Source organism: Somniosus microcephalus, chromosome 20 (assembly GCF_052327205.1).
Source record: "Somniosus microcephalus isolate GS21.2 chromosome 20, FLI_Smic_1.0, whole genome shotgun sequence".
NCBI classification, from domain to species: Eukaryota; Metazoa; Chordata; class Chondrichthyes; order Squaliformes; family Somniosidae; genus Somniosus; species Somniosus microcephalus.
This window is the reverse complement of record NC_141006.1, coordinates 34,828,028-34,843,492: the sequence shown is the minus strand read 5'-3', so window position 1 is coordinate 34,843,492 and position 15,465 is coordinate 34,828,028. Positions and strand designations below refer to the sequence as shown.

The 15,465-nt window shown below is 46.6% G+C and overlaps 1 protein-coding gene and 1 long non-coding RNA gene across 2 annotated transcripts in view; one reads left to right on the top strand and one right to left on the bottom strand.

Moving 5' to 3' along the window:
• Positions 1 to 15,465, bottom strand: part of LOC147103116 (CUB and sushi domain-containing protein 2-like) — a 904,868-nt gene that overhangs the window by 597,312 nt on the left and 292,091 nt on the right. The gene's annotated exons all lie outside the window — the stretch shown is intronic.
• Positions 687 to 7,892, top strand: LOC147103118 (uncharacterized). The gene is made up of 2 exons (XR_015072896.1): positions 687 to 6,675; positions 7,493 to 7,892. It is a non-coding gene; the product is annotated as an uncharacterized LOC147103118 (long non-coding RNA).

The following is a 15,465-nucleotide window of genomic DNA, read 5'->3' as shown; positions in this document are numbered from 1 at the left end:
CATGGCTGATCATCCAAATTCAGTACCCTGTCCCTGCTTTCTCCCCATATCCCTTGATCCCTTTAGCCTTAAGAAATATATCCAACACCTTCTTGATAGAATGAGTCGCAGCTGTAAGGTTACAGGTGTTTCAGTGCTTCCGTGTCAGTTTGAGCTAGTTCAAGAGTTGAATTCAGTCAGTCATTCAAAGGTTGTTTTGTCTCCGGAGTGTTGTGGCTTCGAAAAGTTAGTTACATTTCTTCTCACAAAATATCAAAGTGCCGCACTTCCTTACATGAATGGGGGCTGTACTGGCAGTCGACCTCGCCCTCCAGGATCTACTGCAGAGGGAGCACAGGCAGCGAGAAAGACTGGAACATGTGGCCAGAGGGAGGAGGAGGGCCATCAGGGCTTTCAACAAGAGGCCTTACCCGCCGAGGGTCTTCCGACAGCAATTCTCCTACCTTCAATTAAGCCAGGAGCAGTGTCTTAGAAGGCTCCGCTTCAGCAAGGAGGTGGACACAGAACTCTGCCACCTCCTGCAATGAGATCTCCAGCCTTAGATCAGGATGAGGACGGCTTTCAGTGGCAGTCAAGGTCACCATCGCCCTCAATTTCTTTGCCAGCAGATCCTTCCAGTCCGCAACAGGAGATATAGGTAACATCTTGCAGTTTGCCATCCGTCGCTGCACCCGGGAGGTCACAGAGGCTCTCTTCAGTAGGAGATGGGACTACATTTCCTTCCCCATTGAAGTAAGATATTAAAAATTGGATTTAATAAGGAAAAACAAACCAGGATTCATCTGTAACACCAATATACAAAATGGAGGGAATAGGTTAATTCGTGCTCCGAGTTGAACAATAGAAGTCTGTAAAAGTTGTATAAACCCAGATAAGGTTTAAACAGGACTACGGGTTAACTGCTGAGAGATTAAAACTGTCAAAACAACCCCTTAGAAAGAGGGAGAGATATATGGGTTCGGCCACGCGAGTCGACACCTTTGCACTTAAGGGTTTGTTAAGTGTGAAGCTCAATAGGGTTCTATTCTTTTAACTAACTAAAGTGTTTTTGCTCTGTAGAAATAATTTAAGAGAGAGAGACAGAAAATCTGCGGATTGCCCGCTTTGGAAAGATCTACTATCTTAGAGAAATACTTAAAAAGACCAAGCCATCTGACAACAGCAAATGGACGATCGTAAAGTAATAAAGTTGAGGCCCCTGGGTCATGAGAAAGTAACAGGACCAACTGATAACGAAATGTGAGATTTGTAAGCGACTGGAAGAATGGAATGTCACGGTTTTATAATTACAATTTAACTATAATTCTGTATATGCTAATAAGCTTATCCCCGCCTTTAGGGCAGGGCCTTAATTTTTGTATAACTGTGTGAACCTCAAGAGATTCGGTGGAGTCGGAGCCTTGTGTTGGGACGCAAGAGCCATAGCTCCCCAGGCCTGAATAAACCGTTTCTACTTCAATTATTGGGTCTGTCTTTCTTATAACAAGCCAGTGTTGTCGACTTTGTATATCACTTAGTCCACACTTTGGGGGCTTACATCAATTGGCGACGAGGATGGGATGGGCGTTCTGAACCAGACTCTCGGACAGCGTTAACCTAAGACGGGTGAGTATGTTTTAATTACCACCTGTAAAATTAGGGGTTAACTGCTGGCGAGACGTTGAGTCAGAATCGACGTATAAAAGAACTATAAAAAGAAAGACACCTTTAATTGAAGGCGGTTAAAAAGTAAACTGCAGTAGGGGTAGGGGCAGGTAGTTCCCTACCAACCTTTGGGACAGGTAGTTCCCTAAGGACCGTGAGGTGGGAAAACCTCGGTAGGGACAGGTAGTTCCCTACCAACCTTTGGGACAGGTAGTTCCCTAAGGACCGTGAGGCGGGAAAACCTCGGTAGGGACAGGTAGTTCCCTACCAACCTTTGGGACAGGTAGTTCCCTAAGGACCGTGAGGCGGGAAAACCTCAGTAGGGGCAGGTAGTTCCCTACCAACCTTTGGGACAGGTAGTTCCCTAAAATCCGTGAGACGGCGAAATCTCAACAATTGAATGAATGGGTGCACCGTGGTGAGTGAATGAGATAAAACCCTACGGTCATAAAGAGGTTAGAACGGACAAGGGTGAGGTCTGTCCCCAGCACCTAGCCTGAGCCTGAATTAAGAGGACAGCAGTCCCACGTGATGGCCAGGATCAAGTAGGACGCCGGGAGCTACAGACCCCATGGTACCAAAACCTCGGGACTAAGGGGTTGGTGTGTGTCTAACAAAACGAAGTGACTAACAGAAAGCAAGAAACTAACTAAGGTGACGCTATAGGGGCGAACAACGTAGCGTACAAACCTAATTCACCAATACCGTGAATTAAGCATTAAACGTAGCAGTTAGTTGTGACTAAGAGGGTGGAAGAAGAATCCTCAAAGGACCTGGATTCTATAACCCGACTCCTGGAAAATAAAAAGAAACAGTGCAGAGAGCCAAAGGCTTGGTGGGGAGGAGCTAAAGATAAAGAGGCAACAGATAATGTAAGGAATTGAAACAGAAGGGAGAGATAAAGAAGGAAAAAGATCTAATTTGCAGGCGAACCAATGTGAAACCCCAGCAAAAAAAAACAAACAAACAGGGATTTGGAAACTAGGGAAAGCTGTTGAGTCACAGATTTAAAAAGGAAGGAAAAGATAAACTTAAAGCTTTACCAACATGGAAGTTATTAGCATCTGTACCAAGACAAGTAAAACACGAGATTTGCTGAGTGAAAGGAACCTTAGACATATGCTGGAATTACAGTTTGTATAAAAATGTGTGAGTGTGGATGTTTTCCTGATTAGGAATGTTTAAGAGGATTCAATATTCCTTTGTCTGAAAATCTGTCCGTTAAGAAAAAGAACTGTCTGCTGTGTGTTGTAGCTCCACCCACTTCTCTGTGTTAAAGTAAAAGCATTTAACCCTTTTGTCTTGTCGGGGATTTTGGAAGTTTAAGAATGTGCAAATAAGATTGTGCCCTCAGAATGAAAAAAACCTATTACAATTTAAGTTAAGCTGGAGTGTAAAAATTGAGAAGAGCAACAAAAAGTTTGTTTAATGAAAGATTAAGTTTCAGTCTAAGATCTAACCTTGAAGTTATGAGGTAAATTAACCTATTAAAACCAGACTTTCATTGTGGCCACAGTGAAATTCTGGTTGATGTAAATTGGTGTAGTCCGAATTGAATAAGATAACTCCACTCCCAAGAATATCTGATAGTGGCAGGTCCCTCTACAATATTTAATTGACTATGGTACTGGAAGCCTTATAGAAGGCGGGACTAGAGTTAAACCTTAGAAAGGTATAGGTAGGGAAGGATGAAGTAGTCTACCTAGGATACATAGTGACACAAGGGAAGAGACAAATGCCCAAAAACAGATGGGAGGGGCGTTAGGACTGGCTGCGTGCTTTGATTGCTCGCAAGCTTCTAGGGATGGCAGCAGGAAGGGACCGCGCCAGAGAGGGGAGGGGGATCCGAGGATGTTTGTTGACGTATTGGTAGGGGGCCGACAGTGAAAAAATGTTAATAGACACAGGAGCCACAATCTCATTGACAGACTTACCCTTACCCCGAACGAAACTTTCAGTTAGTATAGCAGGAATCGGTGGACGAAGAATCAGGGCTTATAAGAGCGAAACAGTCTTACTAGAAATTGGATGTATAATAATACCTACACAGTTGTGGGTATGCGAGAACACGGAAGGAACAATCCTAGGGATAGATATACTGCGAGAAGTAGGAGCTTTAGTCAACCCTAAAGCGAATGAAGTGTACTGGCCCCCAGATTATAAGTCAAACAAACAGGCAGGCCCGGGAAACAAAGTAGAAATGGCCCAGCCTATACAGGATTTGATCAAAGGGGGGTAGCCAAAGGAAAATGTGTAAACCTATATAGATAGTCGGAATGCCTTTGGGGTGGTGTCTGATTACATGATAGCGGGAGTAGGCAGGGATATATGACACCAGGAGAAGACCCGTAAGAGACAAGAATATAACCAAGGAATTAGAAGGAACCTCTCTCCTACCCAAAGAGTGCATAATAATAAATTAAAGCACACGAGAGGATGGGCAGCTAAACGAGCAATTGAGAGAGGGAATCTGACCAATGAAGCCCAAATGTTCATGTTGAATCAAAGTGTGAAACCACAACTGTCTTTCAGTCAGGGATGTTTTTTTGGGTTGCGTGAAGTGACGCAATAATGTTTAGCTCCACCTTCAAAAGCCTGCGAAGGAGTTAACCCTTTCCACTGACAGCTGTTTGAGTTCACCAAGTAACAACTTCAGTATTACTGAACAGAATTTAAAGATATTGGACATTATTAAATGTAAATTTCTTAATGTTGAGTTAATATTTCCCCACAGTGATAGAAGGAAAATTAGGATTTGATAAATGGAAGTTATCTTATAAACTAATTGCAGCACCGTCTCAAACGGCAGGGAGACTGCTTGGGAAGCTGTCCTGTTACCCAAAGATAAATCTGGACAGATAGTTCGAGACATGAGGCCAAAGACCAACAGATTATACGGGATCGAGAACAGGATACACGGGACGACCAGAAGGAGGTCTTAGCAATAGATAGCAAAGTGATAGCAGAAATAATACCAGCCAAACCAGGGCTAGCACCCAGATGGTCAGGACCTTATGAAGTATTAATGAATAATGACACATGTGCTCATGTAGATGGGTCTGGAACGGGTAAAGGAAGGTGGAAACACTGGACCCAGTTAAAAATATATAAGAAAGACAATGAGTAAACCAGAGATGGTGCCCTTTTTGACAGAGTGAGGAGTATACTAGAAGATATAAAGAATGGGAAGGGGAGTTACTACATATATCAATGATAGGGCTGTGTATGATGATAATAGGCTGTGTATGATGATAATATTATATGCCATAGTTTGCATCTTCAGGTATGCCTGGGGACAGAGCCACAGAACAAGAAATGAACCAGATGTACAGCATTTTGAACTGATAAAATGGATAAGAGCAGAATAATTCTAACTGGCTGGTGACGACCAGCCCCCTTTTTGTAATTACAGGAACATTGGACGTCCGGAATGAGATGGAGCGTCCTCGCCTTGATTCTAGGGATAAATATAAGTATTGCCATTATCGAGGGGGATTAGTAATAAGGAGAACACAGGATGAGGTGTATTTTAGTGTAGCACATAGAGTTACTAAGCTTGCCATTAATATGAGTACTTTTGAGATACAAAACAAACCTGGAACTCCCTGTGGGTAAAACAATTAGAGGATCCACAGAAAAAAATCTATCTTACAAAGATGTAAGAAACGGGAGTATTGGAAACGACCGGAGCAGGGTATGCGGCCGGGTTAGCAACAGTCAATAGCTTGGACATAGAAGGAGTAAACGAAGGAGTAGAAGAATTACAAGCAAAAATAGAGAAGTTACTAAAACAAGCTACTGGAAATAGCCAGCAATTGACACTGGCAGGGAAACCAAACAATAATGCAATTGTCGGGGGTGGAAGAGATAGTAGCCCCCCATGCAGAAACAATCAATACAATTATTGATAGACTTAATAATGCTTCTCGCCAAACCGATAAGGAACTAATATGTGCCACGTAGGGCTCATGGCTATTGTCGAATGCTCAGCATAACATGAGGCAAATAAATAATGGACAGATCCCTGATTGGATTACTAATAAGGATCTGGAACCTTGGATTGACACAAATAAAAGCCTATGTAAGGAGTGTAAAATGGGACAAGTACACCGGGCAGGTGATTGTCTGACCCCATGGACTAAGATGATTGGCATTGTACTGGCCATCCCACAATTCCCAGAAGGGGGACAACCCCGATACGATGTGATTAATATAGGAGAAGTACAAAGGGAAAGTGGGTTAAATATCATGATGTCCCTACCAAGACACTTTGGGAAAGGGATGAAGATAATAAACAGAAGAATGAAACCTAAAGGGGGGTGGTAGTGGACGGGTGCCACCACAAGGGAAGGACATGGGTGTGCACACACCCCCCCACCGAGGGAGACACATCCGAGTGCGGATTTGCGAAAATTACCAATTGCACCCTCGAGGTTCACCCAAGGGGATACACCGGACCTGGGTAGCATCAAGGAACAATGGGACCTGTTGTGTCACCACAATTGAACAGAAATATGAATATCAAGATATGGCTTATACCATTCCCCAACCAAACTGTTGTATTGGTCTAAAGATACCTACACATAGGAAAACCTGGTCATTTGATAATATGAGACTTACTAAAAAGGGTTGAAACTTATGTCATACCAGAGCCCAAGGCAATTCCTAAGTTAGAGGAAGCTTGGCAGAAGTTACGGCAGAAAACAAAGGAAATTTTAAAGTACTATCATAAAATAGAAGAAGGCTTAAAGAAACAACAAAAAGATATTAGTACAACATTAGAGGAAACTCACCCACTTCCTCATATTTTGACAATTGGGGATCAGGATGGTCGGGGACTTTGGGCGCCTCGGTGGTACAAGGCATAATGATATTCCTCTTGATTGTTATTCTGATATATTGTGTATTTTTATTTCTCCAGTGCCTTTGTGCCAGAATGAGTAAGGCCGAAATTGGTGCGGTGAAGGAAGTAGAGCCTGAGGAGGGGCAGGTAGCGATGTTAAGAATGGACAACTCCCCCGCCTCTCCAAGGTAAATGGTGTGAGACGCGATGGGAAGCCCTGAAATTATGTGGGATTAATTGGGCATGGTAATTAAAGACCGGGCCGGCCAACCGTAAGATGGAGGTGGCAGAAGGAGGGTGGCAGAAGGAGGGTGGTGAATGAGGACTGGTGTGTGATGACAGTCTCGAATTGGCACGTCACACACCCCACGTGGGAATGAGGGACAGGCTTGAGCAGGAAAGCCTTAACCATTAGTGTAGGGTCTAAGGGGCCCCAGGAATGGTTACACCGGACAGAGTGCATAAAGGAAAGCCCACCCTAAAGGCAAGACCACCGTAAAGGAAAGACCACCATACCACAGAGGGGGAAGTCGGCCTCCAAATTGATAAGATATATATACATGTATAACCTAAACTGGTAGAAGGCCAGGGAGTGCACGCTCTGGCAGACACCAGGAAGTGGAAATACATGTTGACCTGTTTGGAGCAATTGTCCAAAGGTCAAAAGGGGGGACTGAAGTAAGATATTAAAAATTGGATTTAATAAGGAAAAACAAACCAGGATTCATCTGTAACACCAATATACAAAATGGAGGGAATAGGTTAATTCGTGCTCCGAGTTGAACAATAGAAGTCTGTAAAAGTTGTATAAACCCAGATAAGGTTTAAACAGGACTACGGGTTAACTGCTGAGAGATTAAAACTGTCAAAACAACCCCTTAGAAAGAGGGAGAGATATATGGGTTCGGCCACGCGAGTCGACACCTTTGCACTTAAGGGTTTGTTAAGTGTGAAGCTCAATAGGGTTCTATTCTTTTAACTAACTAAAGTGTTTTTGCTCTGTAGAAATAATTTAAGAGAGAGAGACAGAAAATCTGCGGATTGCCCGCTTTGGAAAGATCTACTATCTTAGAGAAATACTTAAAAAGACCAAGCCATCTGACAACAGCAAATGGACGATCGTAAAGTAATAAAGTTGAGGCCCCTGGGTCATGAGAAAGTAACAGGACCAACTGATAACGAAATGTGAGATTTGTAAGCGACTGGAAGAATGGAATGTCACGGTTTTATAATTACAATTTAACTATAATTCTGTATATGCTAATAAGCTTATCCCCGCCTTTAGGGCAGGGCCTTAATTTTTGTATAACTGTGTGAACCTCAAGAGATTCGGTGGAGTCGGAGCCTTGTGTTGGGACGCAAGAGCCATAGCTCCCCAGGCCTGAATAAACCGTTTCTACTTCAATTATTGGGTCTGTCTTTCTTATAACAAGCCAGTGTTGTCGACTTTGTATATCACTTAGTCCACACTTTGGGGGCTTACATCACCCATCACCAGAGAGAAGCAGGACAAGTGCGCATGCGACTTTACCAGGATAGAGGGATCCCATGGTGCAGGGCGCCATTGACTGCAACCATGTGGCTTTGCGGGAACCACATCCTGAGACCTTCCATAACCGCAAAGGCTACCACTCACTAAATGTGCAGTTGGTGTGTGACCACAGATAGCGAATCCTCAATGTCAATGCCTGCTATCCTGGCAGCAGCCACAATGCCTTCATCCTGCGCCAGACCGGTGTGTCAGCACTCTTCCAGCCACCACATCAAGCTCGCGGCAGGCTGGTCGGAGACAAGGCTATCCACTCTCCACCTGGCTCATTACTCCCCTCCACAACCCCAACACTCCTGCTCAGCACTCATATAATGAGAGCCATGCTGCCAACAGGAACATCATGGAGCAGACCATGGGGGTGCTCAAGCAACTGTTCCGCTGCCTTGACCGCTCGGGAGGAGCCCTCCAGTATTGGCAGAGTGAATGATCCACTTCGTCATGGTGTGCAGCATGCTCCACAATCTGGTCATCATGAGGGCCTAGCCCTTGCAGGCAGGGATTGCGGGACCACCTCAGTAGGAGGAACAGGAGCGAGGGAGGAGGCAGCCACTCAATCGGCCTTCTGGAAGGGCGGTCTGGGACCACCTCATCAGACTGCGGTTCCAGTAAATTCAAGCCCACTGCTGACCACATCCCTACCATTCCATCCCTATCGCAGGCTATATCACAGCGCACAGCTGAAATGAGACAGTATAAAATTATCCAAAGTAAATTAATAAATTTATCAAAAATCAGTGAACACATATTTACAACAACAACATTAGCTATTCACCCTTGTGCAATCCTTTAGTGCCTCTCGTTACTGTGCCTTTGCCTACTCTAGTGCTCCTATGAAGTGTTGGCCCAGTGGCTGCAGCACGGCTGGTGGAAGGTGTAAAGTCTGTGGGTTGTGCAGTTAATAAATACACAGACTTCAGAAGTAACAAACAAACAGGCCTTTACTATTCGAAGGTCAGGGCGAATCTGCCCTAGTTATCCTGCCACAACACTTATATACTGGTGTGGTCACTGTCGGTATTACAGTATACAGAAGCCAAACAAGTAGTGCCACACCTAAAGTAGTTCTCTTAAAGGTGAACGGTTACATTCAATAGTTCCCTTAAAGGTAGACGGGTACATACACTACAATCCTCCCTTTTTAGCTTATTACTTACAGAGTCCCCGTTAAACATACATATCTTCAACTTCATATAAAACAATTTACAGATATAATCTCGGTGGAGTCAACGTCATATAAAACAATTTACAGATATAATCTCGGTGGGAACAGTTCACAGGTTCAGTCTCTGCGGAAACAGTTCATAGATTCAGTCTCTGATCTTGACTCGTTCCGAACAGCATCTCTTTGGTGTAGCCGGTTCACATGGCTAGCGTGACTCCTCCATAGCCTTTTTCTTGATGTAACAGCTTGAACTTTCGTCCTGTTGAACCAGCAGTGCAGACTTTTACAACCAACTGGCTGTCTTGATCATTTCCGGTTTTTCAACTAATTTAACTCCTTTCGTAGTGTCCCGCCTGAGATGGTAGAAGTGATAATATTTTAGACATTTATTATCTTCTGCTTCTTCTTTTTCTTTTCTGCCTTTTTGAAACTCTCGGAGCTCCTTTCTCGGCTGCCAGCTGTAGCGCCACCAACTCTCTATGTTCCTTAGACCTTAAGTGCTTCATCCGGATTTCAGCACTTTGGGAGTTTTCATCACAAACTGAGCAGACCAGATCCTCGTAATATTCAGTGTCACTCAACAGGTCATGGTAATATTCGGGGTCGTCCTGAGTTAGGCCAGTGAGAGGCCCTTCTACTTCCTTCTTATCCATCTGGACGTTAGCCGACGGTGGTTCCTTCCCTAACCATCTTTCTTGAAAAGACTTCTTCAAGCATTCATATTCATTCCGCTCTTCCTGGGATGTCTGCCATTCCTTCACTACTGGCCTCATTTGTGAGTTCAAAACCTTCCCTTCCATCGGGGATTTCGTTATCAGGCTATTTAATCCTTCTACTGAAGTAGCTGTTTCCACATTCTTCTGTTCCCCTTGACGTAATTCAGCGTACTTTTGGCATCCTTGTAAAAGCTGTGTTGCCACCTCAGCTATCTCCGTGACTTTTGGAAGCTCCGAATTCTTTCCCTTTGAAACCTGAAACTCGTGTTCCCATTTTGGAGTCTTGTCCCTCAGCGTGTGTAAGAGTTGGCTGGCCGTTAACTCTTCTACGGGGACACTGTGGATTAGAGTCTTCTCCATTTCATCCACCTTTCCCTCCAATGTTTTCACCTTCCTTTCCTCCGGTACTTTGGTTTTAAGCGCTCGAAGAAGTTGCGCCTTGATGTTCTCTAACTCCTGTTCAGGGGCCATTCCTACAGTCTCTGTGTTCCTTCCAGTTGCCTTTCCTTCCACTGCCCGGATTCCTAGTTGAATATGTTCTTCAAGTTGTTGAACCTCGGCCATTGCCGCCTCATATTTGTCTTGGGTTTCCTTCAATAATTTAATGAGTTCTTGGACATCTTGAATTTCATGTTCTGCTATGTCTTCCACCTCTAATTTTTCATCGATGGATGGAATCTCTACCGATGAGTCTGTCTTGGCCTGGAGCTCATCAAACATTTCCTGCAGCCTTTGTAATTCTCGCTCATGTTCAACCTTTAGTTGTTCATATGCTTTCACTAAAACTAGCTTTTCGGAGGTTGCCGAGTTAACCCCTTCCAGGGTTGTAGTCTGGGCCTGTTCATACTGTTCTTTCAACTTGTTACACTCTGCTTGCAACGAGTCGTAGAGATGAACTGGGATAAAATCCTGGCTTCCTGAAGATTCCTCTTCCTTTGGTTCGTTCTGTAAATATTCTAGTTCCTGAACAGCATCAGGGGGATGTGATCGGTACTTGGCCACGATGGCTCTATGGTCGCTCTCTGCTTGAGCTAGCTGTCTCTGTTGTCTTTCCAGGTTCTCCCATTCGGTGTCCCAGAACTTTTCCATATTTTTCATCTCTTGTACGAGACGGTCACTCAACTGTTCTAATTGTTGTCGTACTTTGACATAAGTTTGAGTCCGAGCTCGGTGTTCTTCCGTCGTGGATGAATCCTTAGCTTGAGCAGGCTCAGAATTCTCTGTCAACCTGGAGTTCTGCTCTGCAGCTTTATTCTTCTTGGTAACATAAGTCTTTCTGCATGTCTTCATTTCCTTCCCCATCGTCGGCAAGTCCCTTTTAGCCTTGTCTTCCATATTTGAATTGGTCTTATCGTCATCCATTTCAGAATCTGAGCTGATAGCTTGCACCGAGTCCTCCCTCATTATGGCTTTTAGGTAGTGCCATTCCATGTCTATTTTCTTAATCCACTCCCGTCCTAGAAGTGGTGGTCCTCCCTCAGGTAATACGTACAAGTTCATTCTTGGGTGTTCTTTACCCCTATCTCTCACCTTGACTCTTATTTTCCCCACAGGGTATACGTTATGCCCCGTGTATGTCTGTAATACGAATTTGGTATTTCTTAAAGGTATGTGAGAGAATAGCCGGTGGTAGTCCCTTCGGTTGATGACTGATAGAGCTGATCCAGTGTCCAGCTCCATTCTTACTTGGACTCCAGCTATTTTTAGTATGACCCAGATAGTTTGTAGATCCGTTTCTTTACCCACATTGTGGATTCTCAGACTACCCAGCTCCTGGTTGTTTGGGTCTGAGTCTGAATTCTGTTCGTCTGAACTCTTCTCAGCCACCTTGTGTACCTTGTTGTACTTTTCTTGTGGTGGCTTCCTTTGATTGTTGGTCTTCTTCCCTGACCGGCATACCTTCGCGATGTGACCCAGTTTGCCACATTTCCTACACTCTTGGTTCTTAAACCAGCATTGATTCTGGTCGTGCGTTGTCTTCCCACAACGGTAGCATTTTGTTGTGCTCGAAGTAATTTGGTCCACCCCGAGTGCCGCCGCCTTTAGCTGCATTTCCGCCATTCCTTTCGCTGCGGCTTCATGCGATGCAGCTATGAGGACAGCCCTGTCCAGTGTGAGGTCGTTTTCTTCCAGTAGTCGCTTCTGCGTTCCTTCTTTGGACAATCCGCATACGAACTTGTCACGCAGTGCCTCTGTCAGATTCCCTCCAAACTGGCAGTATTTCGCTAGCCTACGCAGTTCGACCAAATATTCCGCATTGCTTTCGTCTTTCCTCTGCGTTCTTGCGTAGAATTTGAATCGTTCAGCCAGCATCAACGGTGTGGGGTTCAAGTGGTCCTTCAGCACAGCCACAATCTCTTCGAAGGTCTGATCCGCTGGTTTATCTGGTGCTATTAGATGCTTCAAGAGCCCGTATGTTTTTGCCCCCATCGAGTTTAGCAATGTTATCGCCTTGTCGTCTTCCTCTATTTTATTGGCTTCGCAATAGATCTCTATGCGTTCCACGTACGTGGCCCAGTCTTCTATTTCAGAATTAAAATCGTTAATATTCCCTCGCTTAGGCATCTTTCTTTCCTTGGAGCAGCACCAGTATTTCTTTAAGTATTCTTATTTATTTGTTTATTTCTAAGATGGCGGTTTTTCCCGCGAAATCGGCGGTTTCCCGCTCTTTCCTTCTCTCCCCGCCCACTTCAATGGCGGTTTCCCGCTTCTGTCGTCTCCTCCGCCTAATGGCGGCTTCCCGCGTTTCTTCCTGGTGGAAGGGGTACGCTTTCCCCACAGCGGACAGGTTCAGCCGCTGGGCTGGCTCTCGCACAGCTCCCCTTACTCGGCTCTGTCTTTTCCTCCCGCCCGCACGGCTCTACCGGCGCTGGGTACACCCCGTTAACGGAGGACAGTTCAGCTGCTGGACTGGCTCTCGCGCAGTCTCTCTCTCCGTACCCGGCTCTGTCGCTCTCTCTCCCGCACGTTCGGTTCTACCGGCCCTGGGTACCCCGTTGGTGGAGAACAGTTCAGCCGCTGGACTGGCTCTCGCACAGTCTCTCTCCCCTTGCTCGGCTCTGTCTCTCCCTCTCCCGCACGTTCGGTTCTACCGGCTCTGGGTACCCCGTTGGTGGAGAACAGTTCAGCTGCCCCTTGCTCGGCTCTGTGTCTCCCTCTCCCGCACGTTCGGTTCTGCCGGCTCTGGGTACCCCGTTGGTGGAGAACAGCTCAGCCGCTGGACTGGCTCTCGCGCAGTCTCTCTCCCCTTGCTCGGCTCTGTCTCTCTCTCCCACCCGCACGGTTCCTGTTCGCCTCCCAGCCCTCTCGCAGACCGGTGTTTCCCTCCCCGGCTGCGGCTGGGTTTCTCTTCCCGCGCCTACTCCCAGTCTCAGCGCTTCGTGGCTGCGGTCGCTGCCCGGCTTTTCCCCGCCGATCGTGGTCCGACTGTCTCACGACGCCATTGGACCCGACTTTCTGACCGGCTCCGTTCCCCCTCGACCGTGGTCGAGTGCACAGCCCTTATCCTCCGGATATTCTCTACACCTTCCCCTATTCACAGTCTCCGCGGCCGCCTTGTTTCCTGCTGGTCGGCTCACTCCGCACCGTGGTAGAAGGGTAGTCAGTGCCTGTTGCAGATGGAAGCTTTTGTTGATAAAGTCTTCCTCCTTTCTCCTGCTGCAGCCTCGTGTTTTCTTTCAGCAGCACGACGAGGGCGGTTGCCTCTCTTCGACGCTCTTCGTTGCTTTGGTAGTCTTGCCGCAGGGTACGATCGGACTCGTCGCCACTGTAAAGTCTGTGGGTTGTGCAGTTAATAAATACACAGACTTCAGAAGTAACAAACAAACAGGTCTTTACTATTCGAAGGTCAGGGCGAATCTGCCCTAGTTATCCTGCCACAACACTTATATACTGGTGTGGTCACTGTCGGTATTACAGTATACAGAAGCCAAACAAGTAGTGCCACACCTAAAGTAGTTCTCTTAAAGGTGAACGGTTACATTCAATAGTTCCCTTAAAGGTAGACGGGTACATACACTACAGAAGGCAGCTGAGTGTCCATGCGGGAGTCTTCCGATGGCCTTGCTGGACGCCCTTGACCAGCTCTGGGCCTGGAAGGCCCGGCTGTACACTGCACCATCTCAGCATGGGCAGCAGCAGTCTGGACTGGCTGGATGACAGGCAGCGACAAGGGCAATGGCGGAGTGGCAGTGGTGGGAGCAGGAATGCTGTCATCCTGAGAGAGGACAGCAGGTTCCTGCTCCACTGACCCACTGCCACTCCCCCGGGGCAGCACCTCAGCATCCCTAACAATCTGTTGGAGCACAGATTGCTGGCGTGCTGCAACACTGTGAAAGCTTCGGTCAACAGTGGTAGACCCAGCCACAATGGCAGCAGTCAGAGCTTGCGTGGCATCAAGCTGAGACTGCATGAGAGCAGTCTGAGATTGAATGACACCAAGCATAGACTGCATTACAGCACTAAGATGTTGCATCGCTTCCGCCTGTGCTGCAATGGAAGCTGCCAGATCACCCATCACACCCGGCATCAGGTCTGGGTCGCCACGGTCTCTCTGGGAGTCTACCATCCTTTCCAGACTGGAAATGATGGGCTCCATGGTGTGCGCAGAGCTTTGTGCAATGTTGGAGGTGGACTCCTCCATGCTCCTTACCATTGCTGACAGGCTCTCGGGCACCCTTGCCATTGCACCTATGATCTCTGTGTGCTTGCCCATTGACATAATAAAACTCACTACTCACTTGGTTTGAGGATAAAGCAAGGCTTTAATCAACTTGTTTCAGAACATGGAAGTCTAGTTGTATTTCACTAGCTCCTTGTCTTACAAAATGTCCCTGGAAAGCTGGGGCCAACGCCAGAGTATTTATACTCCTTGGACGGCACCACCAGCTGGCCGTCCAGTGTTATTTCATAAGTAGTTTCTTGATGAGGAGATTTATAACACCCATCACCCTTCTTCTAAAGGCAGAGGTGCTTATCGGAGTCCTGTGCAGCAGAACTCACGTGCGAACTCATCCTCCTGGGAGCTGGGCCCCGAGCTACCCTTTCCCCCCTTGCTTGCCACAGCCTGCTCGTTCCCTGTGCAGATCCCACTACCATACCAGCCTCTAAAGAACGCATAGTGCCAGTATCTGAGGTGGTGCCTGCAGGTGAGACATGCAGTGACGTGGTGTGTTCTTCCTCCTCCTCTTCTCCCGCTTCGCTCTCTACGGTGCCCTCAGGGACAGGCTGCTCAGGTGCTTGCTGATTATCTGAAAGCATAAAGGCACAAGAGGCAGGTTAAGGTGAGGGGAGAGGGGCAGGAAGGGAGAAATGCATGCATACAGCATGATTAGCTGGAAAGTGTGAAAGGCTTGTGGGGTGAGGGGGAAGAGGGATGTGAGAAGAAGGAGTAGGGATGAACATACCATTGTTGTCCCCAAGGAGGTCAATGTCGCCGGTGGCCACGGCGCCCACCACCTGGTGCCCAATAATCTCCAGCACTCTATTTTCCAGCGCAGACAGTGGTTGGGTGTCGACTTGTCCCCCACCTGTGCGCTCCTGCACCCTC